Source organism: Bombina bombina, chromosome 5, assembly GCF_027579735.1.
Source record: "Bombina bombina isolate aBomBom1 chromosome 5, aBomBom1.pri, whole genome shotgun sequence".
Lineage (NCBI taxonomy): Eukaryota > Metazoa > Chordata > Amphibia > Anura > Bombinatoridae > Bombina > Bombina bombina.
Window position 1 is genome coordinate 66,844,714 of NC_069503.1, and position 15,138 is coordinate 66,859,851.

The window sequence follows — 15,138 nt, forward strand, 5'->3', positions numbered from 1 at the left end:
TCCAGAACCATGTTGAAGTCTCCCGCTATCAACAGCGAGCCTTGCTTGACAGTGTGTAATTTAGTGAGAAATTTCCTCAGGTGCCGAATTTGCTTTGTATTGGGGCTATAATAGGATGCCAGGGTATACAATGAGCAATCTAATTTGCAAATTAGGATAAAAAAGCGTCCTTGTGGGTCAGCGTCCACCCGAATCTGCTCATAGGGGACATCTTTATGGATTAAGATAGCCACTCTCCTTGCCTTTTTAGTATAGGACACTATTTGAACAATTGGGTATAAGGGAGACTTAAAAAGTAAAGGCTGATTCTCCACCGAATGGGTCTCATGTAGAAAGACCACCTTGGCCTGCAAAAAAGTTAAGGAATGGAGCAAGAGGCTCCTTTTTGTAGGGGAATTAAGGCCCCTAACATTTTGGGAAAAACATGTGATGGCCATTTTCTCGGGGGAGAAAAAAAAAAAAAAGGGAAAGGAGGGGGAGGAAGGTAGAAAAAACTGAGGGGGAGGAAGGGGGAAGGAAAAAAGCTGGAAGGAGAGGGCAGTAGCAAGAGGGATCTAGGGAGGAGCGTCTAATGAATCATGAAAGTTTAATTTGGACTTTACTATCCCTTTAAATAATCTCGCCATCCCAGAGATTTAGATATTCAACACCATAATGTCCATCCTCAGAGTGTTTGTTTGTTTTACAATGACTTAGATTTTTCTATGTAAATCTGATAACTTTATTTTCCCTCTCACATGCTGTACATAGGTACAGTTATCTGTTGTACAGAAGTAGTTCATATCTGCGTATTAGCTCTTGGGAACTTCATATCCTATATAATAAAAGGCCAAGTATGTTTGTCCAAAGCTGTCATGCGCAGTGGAGACTGCGCAAGGACAAACATTCCTGGCCTTTACCCGCAGCGCGAGACAGCTTCAGGAAGCTCCAGCACTCTCAGCTGTTATGTTACAGCCGAGAGTTGGAGCTCCTGAAGCTTCAGGCATCTGCCGCATATGGAGCCAGAGCGCGATCGGTGCTCTGCCCCTATATGAGGGCAGATGCCTGATCGTTACAGACGGTGACACTGTGCGTTACCGCCTGTACCTATCTTCTGCTGGTGCCGGCGGGAGGCAGGTGGAGGGGGAGGGAAAGGGAGGGAGTGGGAGGGCCCTGTGCTACAGAAATACGGGACAGGGAGGGATGGGGCAGCTACACTACAGAAAAGGGGTTTGGGGGTGCGAAGGGTACTAAATGGTGATCGCAGGAGTGTGGGAGGTGGAAGGACCACTAAACTACAGAAAAAAAATTAAAATATAAAAAATAATAATAAAAAAAGGTGTTTATACATACTGGCAGACAGCTGCCAGTACCTAAGGTGGCGGCAATTGTTAGCGGGGGGAGGGTTAGAGAGCAGTTTGAAGGGGGGGGAGATAAGGTAGGTTGGAGGGTTAGGGGGATCTACACTGCAGAAAAATAAAGATAGAGGGATAGGGATTAGGGATAGAGGAATAGAAGGATAGGAATAGAGTGATAGGGATAAATGGATAGAGGGATAGGGATATTTCTTTCTTTAAACATTTTGGCCGTGTACATGGGGGCTTTAACACTAGTTATTCCTATAATACTGTAGAGATTTTTTTTCACTATATTTTTATACAAAAATAGATATACAAAGATGCTTTGCATTTCTCCTTCAATTAATATTATTTATAAATAAAACAGAATATTTATATCTAAGCAAACACTTACAGATATAGTATATATAGTGATTGTAATACCAAATCTCTTTTTCTATGGACTAAAAAGGAAAAGTATTCATAGCAACTTGACATTATATACCTTATAGTAAGATATAACTCCTGGATAAAAAAGAAGCCACTGCTGGACAGATATGTGATGCTGCTATGTGCACTTTTAGTTTTCAGGACAAAAAAAAACATAATTTATGCTTACCTGATAAATTTATTTCTCTTGTAGTGTATCCAGTCCACGGATCATCCATTACTTGTGGGATATTCTCCTTCCCAACAGGAAGTTGCAAGAGGATCACCCACAGCAGAGCTGCTATATAGCTCCTCCCCTCACTGCCATATCCAGTCATTCGACCGAAACAAGACGAGAAAGGAGAAACCATAGGGTGCAGTGGTGACTGTAGTTTAATTAAAATTTAGACCTGCCTTAAAAGGACAGGGCGGGCCGTGGACTGGATACACTACAAGAGAAATAAATTTATCAGGTAAGCATAAATTATGTTTTCTCTTGTTAAGTGTATCCAGTCCACGGATCATCCATTACTTGTGGGATACCAATACCAAAGCTAAAGTACACGGATGATGGGAGGGACAAGGCAGGAACTTAAACGGAAGGAACCACTGCCTGTAGAACCTTTCTCCCAAAAACAGCCTCCGAAGAAGCAAAAGTGTCAAATTTGTAAAATTTTGAAAAGGTGTGAAGCGAAGACCAAGTCGCAGCCTTGCAAATCTGTTCAACAGAGGCCTCATTTTTAAAGGCCCAGGTGGAAGCCACAGCTCTAGTAGAATGAGCTGTAATCCTTTCAGGGGGCTGCTGTCCAGCAGTCTCATAGGCTAAGCGTATTATGCTCCGAAGCCAAAAGGAGAGAGAGGTTGCCGAAGCTTTTTGACCTCTCCTCTGTCCAGAGTAAACGACAGACAGGGCAGATGTTTGACGAAAATCTTTAGTAGCCTGTAAGTAAAACTTCAAGGCACGGACTACGTCCAGATTATGCAAAAGACGTTCCTTCTTTGAAGAAGGATTAGGACACAATGATGGAACAACAATCTCTTGATTGATATTCCTGTTAGAAACCACCTTAGGTAAAAACCCAGGTTTGGTACGCAGAACTACCTTGTCTGAATGAAAAATCAGATAAGGAGAATCACAATGTAAGGCAGATAACTCAGAGACTCTTCGAGCCGAGGAAATAGCCATCAAAAACAGAACTTTCCAAGATAAAAGTTTAATATCAATGGAATGAAGGGGTTCAAACGGAACTCCCTGAAGAACTTTAAGAACCAAGTTTAAGCTCCACGGGGGAGCAACAGTTTTAAACACAGGCTTAATCCTAACCAAAGCCTGACAAAATGCCTGGACGTCTGGAACTTCTGCCAGACGCTTGTGCAAAAGAATAGACAGAGCAGAGATCTGTCCTTTTAAAGAACTAGCTGATAAGCCTTTGTCCAAACCCTCTTGGAGAAAGGACAATATCCTAGGAATCCTAACCTTACTCCATGAGTAACTCTTGGATTCACACCAATAAAGATATTTACGCCATATCTTATGGTAGATTTTCCTGGTGACAGGCTTCCGAGCCTGTATTAAGGTATCAATGACTGACTCGGAGAAGCCACGCCTTGATAGAATCAAGCGTTCAATCTCCATGCAGTCAGTCTCAGAGAAATTAGATTTGGATGATTGAAAGGACCTTGTATTAGAAGGTCCTGCCTCAGAGGCAGAGTCCATGGTGGAAGAGATGACATGTGCACTAGGTTCTGCATACCAGGTCCTGCGTGGCCACGCAGGCGCTATCAGAATCACTGATGCTCTCTCCTGTTTGATTTTGGCAATCAGTCGAGGGAGCAGAGGAAACGGTGGAAACACATAGGCCAGGTTGAAGAACCAAGGAGCTGCTAGAGCATCTATCAGCGTTGCTCCCGGGTCCCTGGACCTGGATCTGTAACAAGGAAGCTTGGCGTTCTGGCGAGATGCCATGAGATCCAGTTCTGGTTTGCCCCAACGATGGACCAGTTGAGCAAACACCTCCGGATGGAGTTCCCACTCCCCCGGATGAAAAGTCTGACGACTTAGAAAATCCGCCTCCCAGTTCTCTACGCCTGGGATGTGGATCACTGACAGGTGGCAAGAGTGAGACTCTGCCCAGCGAATTATCTTTGAGACTTCTAACATCGCTAGGGAACTCCTGGTTCCCCCTTGATGGTTAATGTAAGCCACAGTCGTGATGTTGTCCGACTGAAATCTGATGAACCTCAGTGTTGCTAACTGAGGCCAAGCTAGAAGAGCATTGAATATTGCTCTTAACTCCAGAATATTTATTGGGAGGAGTTTCTCCTCCTGAGTCCATGATCCCTGAGCCTAGAAGGCTGGCATCTGTTGTTACAATCGTCCAATCTGGCCTGCGAAAGGTCATACCCTTGAACAGATGGACCCGAGAAAGCCACCAGAGAAGAGAATCTCTGGTCTCTTGATCCAGATTTAGTAGAGGGGACAAATCTGAGTAATCCCCATTCCACTGATTTAGCATGCATAATTGCAGCAATCTGAGATGCAGGCGCGCAAATGGCACTATGTCCATTGCCGCTACCATTAAGCCGATTACTTCCATGCACTGAGCCACTGACGGGCGTGGAATGGAATGAAGGACACGGCAAGCATTTAGAAGTTTTGATAACCTGGACTCCGTCAGGTAAATTTTCATCTCTACAGAATCTATAAGAGTCCCTAGGAAGGAGACTCTTGTGAGTGGTGATAGAGAACTCTTTTCCATGTTCACTTTCCACCCATGCGACCTCAGAAATGCCAGAACTATCTCTGTATGAGACTTGGCAATTTGAAAGCTTGACGCCGGTATCAGGATGTCGTCTAGATACGGAGCCACCACTATGCCTCGCGGTCTTAGAACCGCCAGAAGTGAGCCCAGAACCTTTGTAAAAATTCTCGGGGCAGTGGCCAACCCGAAGGGAAGAGCTACAAATTGGTAATGCCTGTCTAGAAAGGCAAACCTTAGGAACCGATGATGATCTTTGTGAATCGTTATGTGAAGGTAGGCATCCTTTAAGTCCACTGTGGTCATGTACTGACCCTCTTGGATCATGGGTAGGATGGTCCGAATAGTTTCCATTTTGAATGATGGAACTCTGAGGAATTTGTTTAAGATCTTTAAATCCAAGATTGGTCTGAAGGTTCCCTCTTTCTTGGGAACCACAAACAGATTTGAATAAAATCCCTGTCCTTGTTCCGTCTGCGGAACTGGATGGATCACTCCCATTACTAGGAGGTCTTGCACACAACTTAGGAATGCCTCTTTCTTTATCTGGTTTGCTGATAACCTTGAAAGATGAAATCTCCCTTATGGAGGAGAAGCTTTGAAGTCCAGAAGATATCCCTGAGATATGATCTCCAACGCCCAGGGATCCTGAACATCTCTTGCCCACGCCTGGGCGAAGAGAGAAAGTCTGCCCCCCACTAGATCCGTTTCCGGATAGGGGGCCGTTCCTTCATGCGGTCTTCGGGGCAGCAGCAGGCTTTCTGGCCTGCTTGCCCTTGTTCCAGGACTGGTTAGGTTTCCAGGCCTGTCTGGAATGAGCAACAGTTCCCTCTTGTTTTGAAGCGGAGGAAGCTGATGCTGCTCCTGCCTTGAAATTTTGAAAGGCACGAAAATTAGACTGTTTGGCCTTTGATTTGGCCCTGTCCTGAGGAAGGGTATGACCCTTGCCTCCAGTAATGTCAGCAATAATATCCTTCAAGCCAGGCCCGAATAAGGTCTGCCCCTTGAAAGGAATGTTGAGTAATTTAGACTTTGAAGTCACGTCAGCTGACCAGGATTTAAGCCATAGCGCCCTATGCTCCTGGATGGCGTATCGGGAATTCTTAGCCGTTAGTTTAGTCAAATGAACAATGGCATCAGAAACAAATGAGTTAGCTAGCTTAAGCATTCTAAGCTTGTCAATAATTTCATTCAATGGAGCTGTCTGGATTGCCTCTTCCAGGGCCTCAAACCAGAATGCCGCCGCAGCAGTGACAGGCGCAATGCATGCAAGGGGCTGTAAAATAAAACCTTGTTGAATAAACATTTTCTTAAGGTAACCCTCCAATTTTTTATCCATTGGATCTGAAAAAGCACAACCGTCCTCAACCGGGATAGTGGTACGCTTTGCTAAAGTAGAAACTGCTCCCTCCACCTTAAGGACCGTCTGCCATAAGTCCCGTGTAGTGGCGTCTATTGGAAACATTTTTCTAAATATAGGAGGTGGGGAAAAGGGCACACCGGGTCTATCCCACTCCTTGCTAATAATTTCTGTAAGCCTTTTAGGTATAGGAAAAACGTCAGTACACACCGGCACCGCATAGTATCTATCCAGCCTACACAATTTCTCTGGAATTGCAACTGTGTTACAGTCATTCAGAGCAGCTAATACCTCCCCAAGCAATACACAGAGGTTCTCAAGCTTAAATTTAAAATTAGAAATCTCTGAATCAGGTTTCCCTGAGTCAGAGATGTCACCCATAGACTGAAGCTCTCCGTCCTCATGTTCTGCATACTGTGACGCAGTATCAGACATGGCTCTAACAGCATTTGCGAGCTCTGTATCTCTCCTAACCCCAGAGCTATCGTGCTTGCCTCTTAATTCAGGCAATCTAGATAATACCTCTGACAGGGTATTATTCATGATTGCAGCCATGTCCTGCAAGGTAATCGCTATGGGCGTCCCTGATGTAATTGGCGCCATATTAGCGTGCGTCCCCTGAGCGGGAGGCGAAGGGTCTGACACGTGGGGAAAGTTAGTGTCGGCATAACTTCCCCCTCGACAGAACCCTCTGGTGATAATTCTTTTATAGATAAAGACTGATCTTTACTGTTTAAGGTGAAATCAATACATTTAGTACACATTCTCCTATGGGGCTCCACCATGGCTTTCAAACATAATGAACAAGTAGGTTCCTCTGTGTCAGACATGTTTAAACAGACTAGCAATGAGACTAGCAAGCTTGGAAAACACTTTAAAACAAGTTTACAAGCAATATAAAAAACGTTACTGCGCCTTTAAGAAACACAAATTTTCCCAAATTTTGAAATAACAGTGAAAAAATGCAATTACACTAACGAAATTTTTACAGTGTATGTAATAAGTTAGCAGAGCATTGCACCCACTTGCAAATGGATGATTAACCCCTTAATACCAAAAACGGAATAACAAATGACAAAAATGTTTTTTAAACAGTCACAACTGCCACAGCTCTACTGTGGCTTTTTACCTCCCTCAATACAACTTTTGAAGCCTTTTGAGCCCTTCAGAGAAGTCCTGGATCATGCAGGAAGAAGCTGGATGTCTGTGTCTGTAATTTTTGCTGTGCAAAAAAACGCCAAAATAGGCCCCTCCCACTCATATTACAACAGTGGGAAGCCTCAGGGAACTGTTTCTAGGCAAAATTCAAGCCAGCCATGTGGAAAAAACTAGGCCCCAATAAGTTTTATCACCAAACATATGTAAAAAATGATTAAACATGCCAGCAAACGTTTTAAAATACACTTTTATAAGAGTATGTATCTCTATTAATAAGCCTGATACCAGTCGCTATCACTGCATTTAAGGCTTTACTTACATTACTTCGGTATCAGCAGCATTTTCTAGCAAATTCCATCCCTAGAAAAATATTTTAACTGCACATACCTTATTGCAGGAAAACCTGCACGCTATTCCCCCTCTGAAGTTATCTCACTCCTCAGAATATGTGAGAACAGCAAAGGATCTTAGTTACTTCTGCTAAGATCATAGAAAACGCAGGCAGATTCTTCTTCTAAATACTGCCTGAGATAAACAGTACACTCCGGTACCATTTAAAAATAACAAACTTTTGATTGAAGAAATAAACTAAGTATAAAACACCACAGTCCTCTTACGACCTCCATCTTAGTTGAGAGTTGCAAGAGAATGAGCTATATAGCAGCTCTGCTGTGGGTGATCCTCTTGCAACTTCCTGTTGGGAAGGAGAATATCCCACAAGTAATGGATGATCCGTGGACTGGATAAACTTAACAAGAGAAATACACAATTTTCAGACTTAAAGGGACAGTCAAATCCAAAAAAACCTTTCATGATTCAAATAAAGAATGTAATTTTAAACGACTTTCCAATTTACTTTTATCACAAATTTTGCTTTGTTCTCTTGGTATTCTTAGTTGAAAGCTAAACCTAGGAGGTTCATATGCTAATTTCTTAGACCTTCAAGGCCGCCTGTGCATTTGACAGTTTTTCATCCCTAGAGGGTGTTAGTTCATGTGTTTCATATAGATAACATTGAGCTCATGCACGTGAATTTACCGGAGGAGTGAGCACTAATTGGCTAAAATGCATGTCTGTCAAAAGAACTGAAGAGGGGAGTCTGCAGAGGTTTAGATACAAGGTAATTACAGAGGTAAAAAGAATAATCCTAGGTGAACTCGGGAGCGTGCATGTGTCTTCAGACAGCAGAGTTTGGAAGAACATTTATAGCATTGTTTTACATAGTTACAAATACTGCTGCACAGAGTTCTAAATACACAAGCACGCCCCTAAGCTCATGTAATATTAGCTTCCTAGGTTTACCCTATAACAAAGGATACTAAAAGAACAAAGCAAATTAGATAATAGAAGTAAATTGGAAAGTTTGGTAAAATTGCTGCTCTATCTGAATTATCGGCGTTTAACTTTCACTGTCAGTTTTGACATCTACCTTTCATGTTGTTTTCCTAATTATTTTGTGATATTGTGTTTTAAATTATACAAAATACTTGTCTGGATTACAATCACTTTTTATTTGCATGAAAAAAACATTGTATATCATTATATAGTAAACAGCAGCATTACATGATATGTGCACACAATGGTATAAATATACCTAACACTTGTGCTCTTGATACAAAGGGATTTATCAGACATATAATGTTCCCTTTATATATACAGTATGTGCTATTATCAGTTCTTGTGGCTTCTAACTAACATGAAAACAGCTAACAGACATAATATCAAGTTACAGAACATGACACACATATTACATACCCAGTATACATGTAGGTTATAGTAGCCATTTAAATTAAACTGATTATGATCACATGACACACATATTACATACCCAGTATACATGTAGGGTATAGTAGTCATTTAAATTAAACTGATTATGATCACATGACACACATATTACATACCCAGTATACATGTAGGTTATAGTAGCCATTTAAATTAAACTGATTATGATCACAATGTACCGGTTACTGATATTGTGTCTCATTAAATAAAATCAGTTTCCTCTCAGTAATTCCTCTGGTATATAACATGTACAATGCTAAGCATCTATTGCTATAAGAAAAGGTTTATCCACATGTTGTGCACAATAAATATATCTCCCAGATGTCATTCATTTGAGACTGATGTTCTTGTTTATATAATTTTTTAACACTTTATTCATATAAAGACTCCTTTATTCGGTAAATATAATTATATTCTCCTCTATGTAAAACAAACGTACAACTCCTAACACTGGCATATTAATAAACAACACTGTCGGTGCTTTGGGGGGAATGGTTGTGTAAACTCATCAGTATGACGACAGATTTGTATATTCCTGTGTGGTGTTTGGATTCTATCACATTGATATGAGAGAAACTGAGGTGCGGTGCACATATATAGAGGAACAAAGGACAGCAGGAGAGCACTTCCAATCTGGGGCTTTTATAACTGGGATTTAGAAAGTATTATTTACAATAGGATCCTTTTTGATGCTTCTATTTAGAGAGTTTGTCCTCTTTAGGAAAACTGTAAAAAGGTTTGCACACTGTGTATATAAAGTTTATTTGTGTGTAAATATTTGGTGTTTTGTGATACCTGATTTCAAAAATACCTTTTTCCACTTTCTAAACATGTGAAAAGTTTCTTCCCTTGTGAATCCTTTCATGCTTTTTCAGACTACCCTTTTCTGTAAAACCTTTTCCATACTCTGTACATGTTAAAGGCTTTTCTCCTGTGTGAATCCTTTCATGCTTTTTCAGATCACTGTTTTGTGTAAAACATTTTCCACACTCTGTACATGTGAAACGCTTTTCTCCTGTGTGACTCCTTTCATGCCTTTTCAGACTACCCTTTTCTGTAAAACCTTTTCCACACTCTGTACATGTGAAAGGCTTTTCTCCTGTTTGAATCCTTTCATGATATTTCAGATGACTCTTTTGTGTAAAACTTTTTCCACACTCTGTACATGTGAAAGGCTTTTCTCCTTTGTGAATCCTTTCCTGAGTTTTCAGACTACTCTTTTCTGTAAAACATTTCCCACACTCTGTACATGTGAAAGGCTTTTCTCCTGTGTGAATCCTTTCATGCTTTTTCAGATCACTGTTTTGTGTAAAACTTTTCCCACACTCAGTACATGTGAAAGGCTTTTCTCCTGTGTGACTCCTTTCATGACTTTTCAGACTATTTATTTGTGTAAAACTTTTTCCACACTCTGTACATGTGAAAGGCTTTTCTCCTGTGTGAATCCTTTCATGACTTTTCAGATCACTGTTTTGTGTAAAACTTTTTCCACACTCTGTACATGTGAAAGACTTTTCTCCTGTGTGAATCCTTTCATGCGTTTTCAGATCACCGTTTTGTGTAAAACATTTTCCACACTCTGTACATGTGAAAAGCTTTTCTCCTGTGTGAATACTTTCATGCTTTTTCAGACTACCCTTTTCTGTAAAACCTTTTCCACACTCTGTACATGTGAAAGGCTTTTCTCCTGTGTGAATCCTTTCATGCTTTTTCAGATCACTGTTTTGTGTAAAACATTTTCCACACTCTGTACATGTGAAAGGCTTTTCTCCTGTGTGACTCCTTTCATGCTTTTTCAGGCTACCCTTTTCTGTAAAACATTTTCCACACTCAGTACATGTGAAAGGCTTTTCTCCTGTGTGAATCCTTTCATGATATTTCAGATGACTCTTTTCTGTAAAACCTTTTCCACACTCTGTACATGTGAAAGGCTTTTCTCCTGTGTGAATCCTTTCATGCTTTTTCAGATCACTGTTTTGTGTAAAACATTTTCCACACTCTGTACATGTGAAAGGCCTTTCTCCTGTGTGACTCCTTTCATGCTTTTTCAGACTACCCTTTTCTGTAAAACATTTTCCACACTCTGTACATGTGAAAGGCTGTTCTCCTTTGTGAATCCTTTCATGAGTTTTCAGACTACTCTTTTGTGTAAAACATTTTCCACACTCTGTACATGTGAAAGGCTTTTCTCCTGTGTGAATTATTTCATGAGTTTTCAGACTACTCATAACTGTAAAACTTTTCCCACACTCAGTACATGTGAAAGGCTTTTCTCCTGTATGAATCTTTTCATGCTTTTTCAGATTACTCTTTACTGTAAAACTTTTTCCACACTCTGTACATGTGAAAGATTTTTCTCCTGTGTGAATCTTTTTATGACTTTTCAGATTATCCATTCTTGTAAAACATATGCCGCACTCAGTACATGAGTGTGGTTTCTCCCCGGTGGGAATTTTGTGGTGTTCTAGTAGATGAGACTTCCATCCAAAGCTTTTCTCACATTCTTTAGATTTGAAAGGTTTCTCCTTTGTATGAATCATTTTGCTAGACTGTAGACTTTTCCCTTCTTTAATATGTTTTGAAAACTCAGTAAATGTGTGTGGTTTATCCTCAGGGATAATAATTTCACTAGGTATGTCATAAATGTTGTCCTCTTGTTTGATGACTAAATTACTCTCTGTACATAATGACTGCTGCCCAGTCCCTGCCAAATCACTATCTCCTTTAAACATCTGCTGTGATATCCCCAATGTTTGTGAATAGTCATTGGTGTCTAAGACTATTGGAGTTTGCGGTATCATTCTGATGCTTCCTGAAGTGAAGGATGGATATGAACTATTGACGTGTTTGTCTACATGAAAAGAAATGGAATAAAAAAAAATAAGACTGTTTATTCTTTATAATATAATCCATCTCAATAAAAAACATTTTTTATACTTGAAAATGTCTTCCGTTTTGTATTTTTAAATGTATTTACCTCTAAATCATAAATTAAAAAAGGATGACATAGAATGTAAACATTACTACATCATAGCAACCTAATTTACCGATTACTGATGAAAACAAGTTATAGGGCTCCATAAAACAAGGTGCGTGTGGATAATGTTCTCAGATAGGGAAAAAGTACATCTGTATTCTGGGCAAGAGAGGTGGCATCCACCATCCTCATTTAACATTGCAATAGCAAGTACACATCCAGGCCTTCCCGGCTCATGCTCAACCAGTTGGTGAAAACATGATGTCTTAATCATCAAAGACTAATAATCAGTGTGAGATATTTTGAGAGGGTAAGAAGCAGTGATCTGTGGTTGTTCTATTTATATAAACAGCCAAAAACTGTATTAGTTTAAGAATACTTACTGGAAAATTAAGCACACAAATCAGTGGTTGTTTGTGGGGTAGGGAACACTCACTGGAGGAGTTGTGGGTGTTCCACACATGGGAACAAGCTAGGCTTAAAGGGCCATGACATCCAAATGTTGAAACACTTGAAAGTGCTGCAGCATAGCTGTAAAAAGCTGACAGTGAAATATCACCTGAACATCTCTATGTAAAAAAGAAAGAAAGATATTTTACCTCAAAATGTCATAAGTAGTCAAAATCTCACTGTAAAGTGCTTTAAGCAGCAAATCAGTATTCCTGTCACGGGACAGGCAAGGGAGTGAGCATCGTGCACCCTCATCTTATTTTATTTAATTTCTTCCTTCCTTCCTTTCTTTTTTTTTTTACCTGTAGCTGGACAGCAGCTAAAGTATAACTTTTTACACAGCAATAAAAAAATCTTCCTTTTTTACATAAAGATTCTCAGGTGATATTTTCCTGTCAGCTTTTTACAGTTATGCTGCATTACTTTCAAGTGATTTACCATATAAGTATTATGTCCCTTTAAGTGTAGTTATGGGCCCAGAGGCAGAACATTTTTTTATTTTCTGTGATGAGAATATTTTTAGTGAAAATGTTTCTGCAGTGTCTCAATGCACACACATTATATATATATATATATATATATATATACACATACATATACACACACACATATATATATATATATATATATATACACATACATATACACACACACATATATATATATATATATATATACACACACATACATATACACACACACACACATATATATATATATATATATATATATATACACACATACATATATATATATACACATACATATACACACACACATATATATATATATATATATATATATATATATATATATATATATATACACACTATACACATACATATACACACACACATATATATATATATATACACATACATATACACACACACACATATATATATATATATATATATATATATACACACACACACATATATATATATATATATATATATATATATATATATATATATACATACACATACATATACACACACACACACACATATATATATATATATATATATATATATACACATACATATACACACACACACACACACAGAGAAGCACACTCACAGGAATGAACAACTGGCTCAATACTATTGTTAGCCTGTTCTATGGCGATTTACCACCTGGGTGCAGCTTCTTTTAGTAGTAACAATAGTAACAATAGTATTGAGCCAGTTGTTCATTAAAAAGCTGCACCCAGGTGGCAAATTGCCATAGAACAGGCTAATAATGGTATTGAGACAGTTGTTCATTCCTGTGAGCGCACTTCTCTCTGTGTGTATTTAGTCTCCCTATGGGAAAAAGGGGCAACCAGACGTGGACTCCTTGCTCAGTGTGCTTAGAGGAATATGTCTACACCTCACTGACAAGGTCCAATGAAGGCCGAAATGACCACCTGGGGTTGCTGTGTTCTTTGTTCAGAGAGGAATTGCCTGGTATTTTGGTGCTGGACTGACCGTAATAGGCGGGATCAAACTGATATACTACACGAAAGTTCTACTCTGTAAAAAGCATTACTGGGCTAAAAAGCTGCACCCAGGTGGTAAATCACCATAAAATAGGCTAACAATGGTATTGAGCCAGTTGTTCGTTCCTGTGAGTGCACTTCTCTCTGTATGTATATATATATATATATATGTGAAAAAGACGTGATACACGCGCTGTATTAGTTCTATTAAGTGACGTATAAATATAAATGTATGTGTAAGTACATAAATAATGGTCATAAATGTGAACAGTACGGTATAATAAATCCCGTATAATATAACTAAAATAAATACAAATACATATGCGTAATAGCACAAGTCCACAGATCTATTTAGATGTTCAGAAAGGCTGCTGAAAAAAGATTTGTGGAGACTCCCAGTTTGTCTCCACGGCTAGAAAGAATATCAGGTCAAAAGAGTTTATATTCTGCGCCTTTCTTCTGCGGAGTGTAAAATTGTGGGGCAAAAAACAGCCCCTATAACTAAGAACTTACTTCAGGCAACCTCAATCCGTATGAGGTAAGTGATCACCAAAGTGTAGATGTTGTTCCAGGGTCAATGTAGGTTGTCATCCGTAAGCTGGTTCACTGATGTAAATGAAACAATATATCCAATGTGCTGTGGAAAACCGGGTTGAGTGCAGAATCTTCGCCACCCAGTCAGATGTCTCAGAGGATATGTGAAAAGGAAACAGACAAAAGTGCCCAACAATAGTGAAGTACGCCTTTATTAACTAAAACATACACACATATATAAGCCTCAGATGTCAGCCCACTCACACTAAGCGACCTCAATCAATATGAGGTAAGTTAAAAACCAATAATAGGACATCAAGTGGCAAATCAAATAATGCGCCAGCCCAGCAAATAAAAATCACTCAGTTGGTACCGTACTGCGTCCCTGACGCGTTTCGAAGTTGCCTTCTTCCTCAGAGGGATAGAAGTACGGAGATACTTACACATTCAGATCAAGAGTGATTTAAAAACCCGCGGCGTGTGACCACGGACGAAATTGCCGTTCACTGATTGGTTACACTAGCTCGCGGTTCATTGGATTAAACTTCCTGATGCGTGATTGGTCTAAACAGGGTCATATGACCATGTCATGAGACCCGATCGTCTGTACTATTCACACATTTAAGGTGGACCAATACCGCATCATACGAAACATAGCACAATTGGATAATAATAAATATATAGAAATAAAAAGACCTTAAATAAATAATGTGACCACTCTATACCATATAATAAAATAGTGATAGTACCTAAAATATCACAATTATTATTGATATAGACAATATAAAAATCAATGCATTAAAAACATAATAAAAAAAGTTATGATGATGATAATAACCAGTGTAGTACATAATAATAAAAAGTAGATATGTAGATACATAAATTAAGCT

At 39.4% G+C, this 15,138-nt stretch overlaps 1 pseudogene; it reads right to left on the reverse strand.

Annotated features, from left to right (window-relative positions):
* Positions 1–14,504, reverse strand: part of LOC128659874 (zinc finger protein 585A-like) — a 313,488-nt pseudogene extending 298,984 nt beyond the window's left edge.
* Positions 14,505–15,138: the final 634 nt, after the last annotated feature.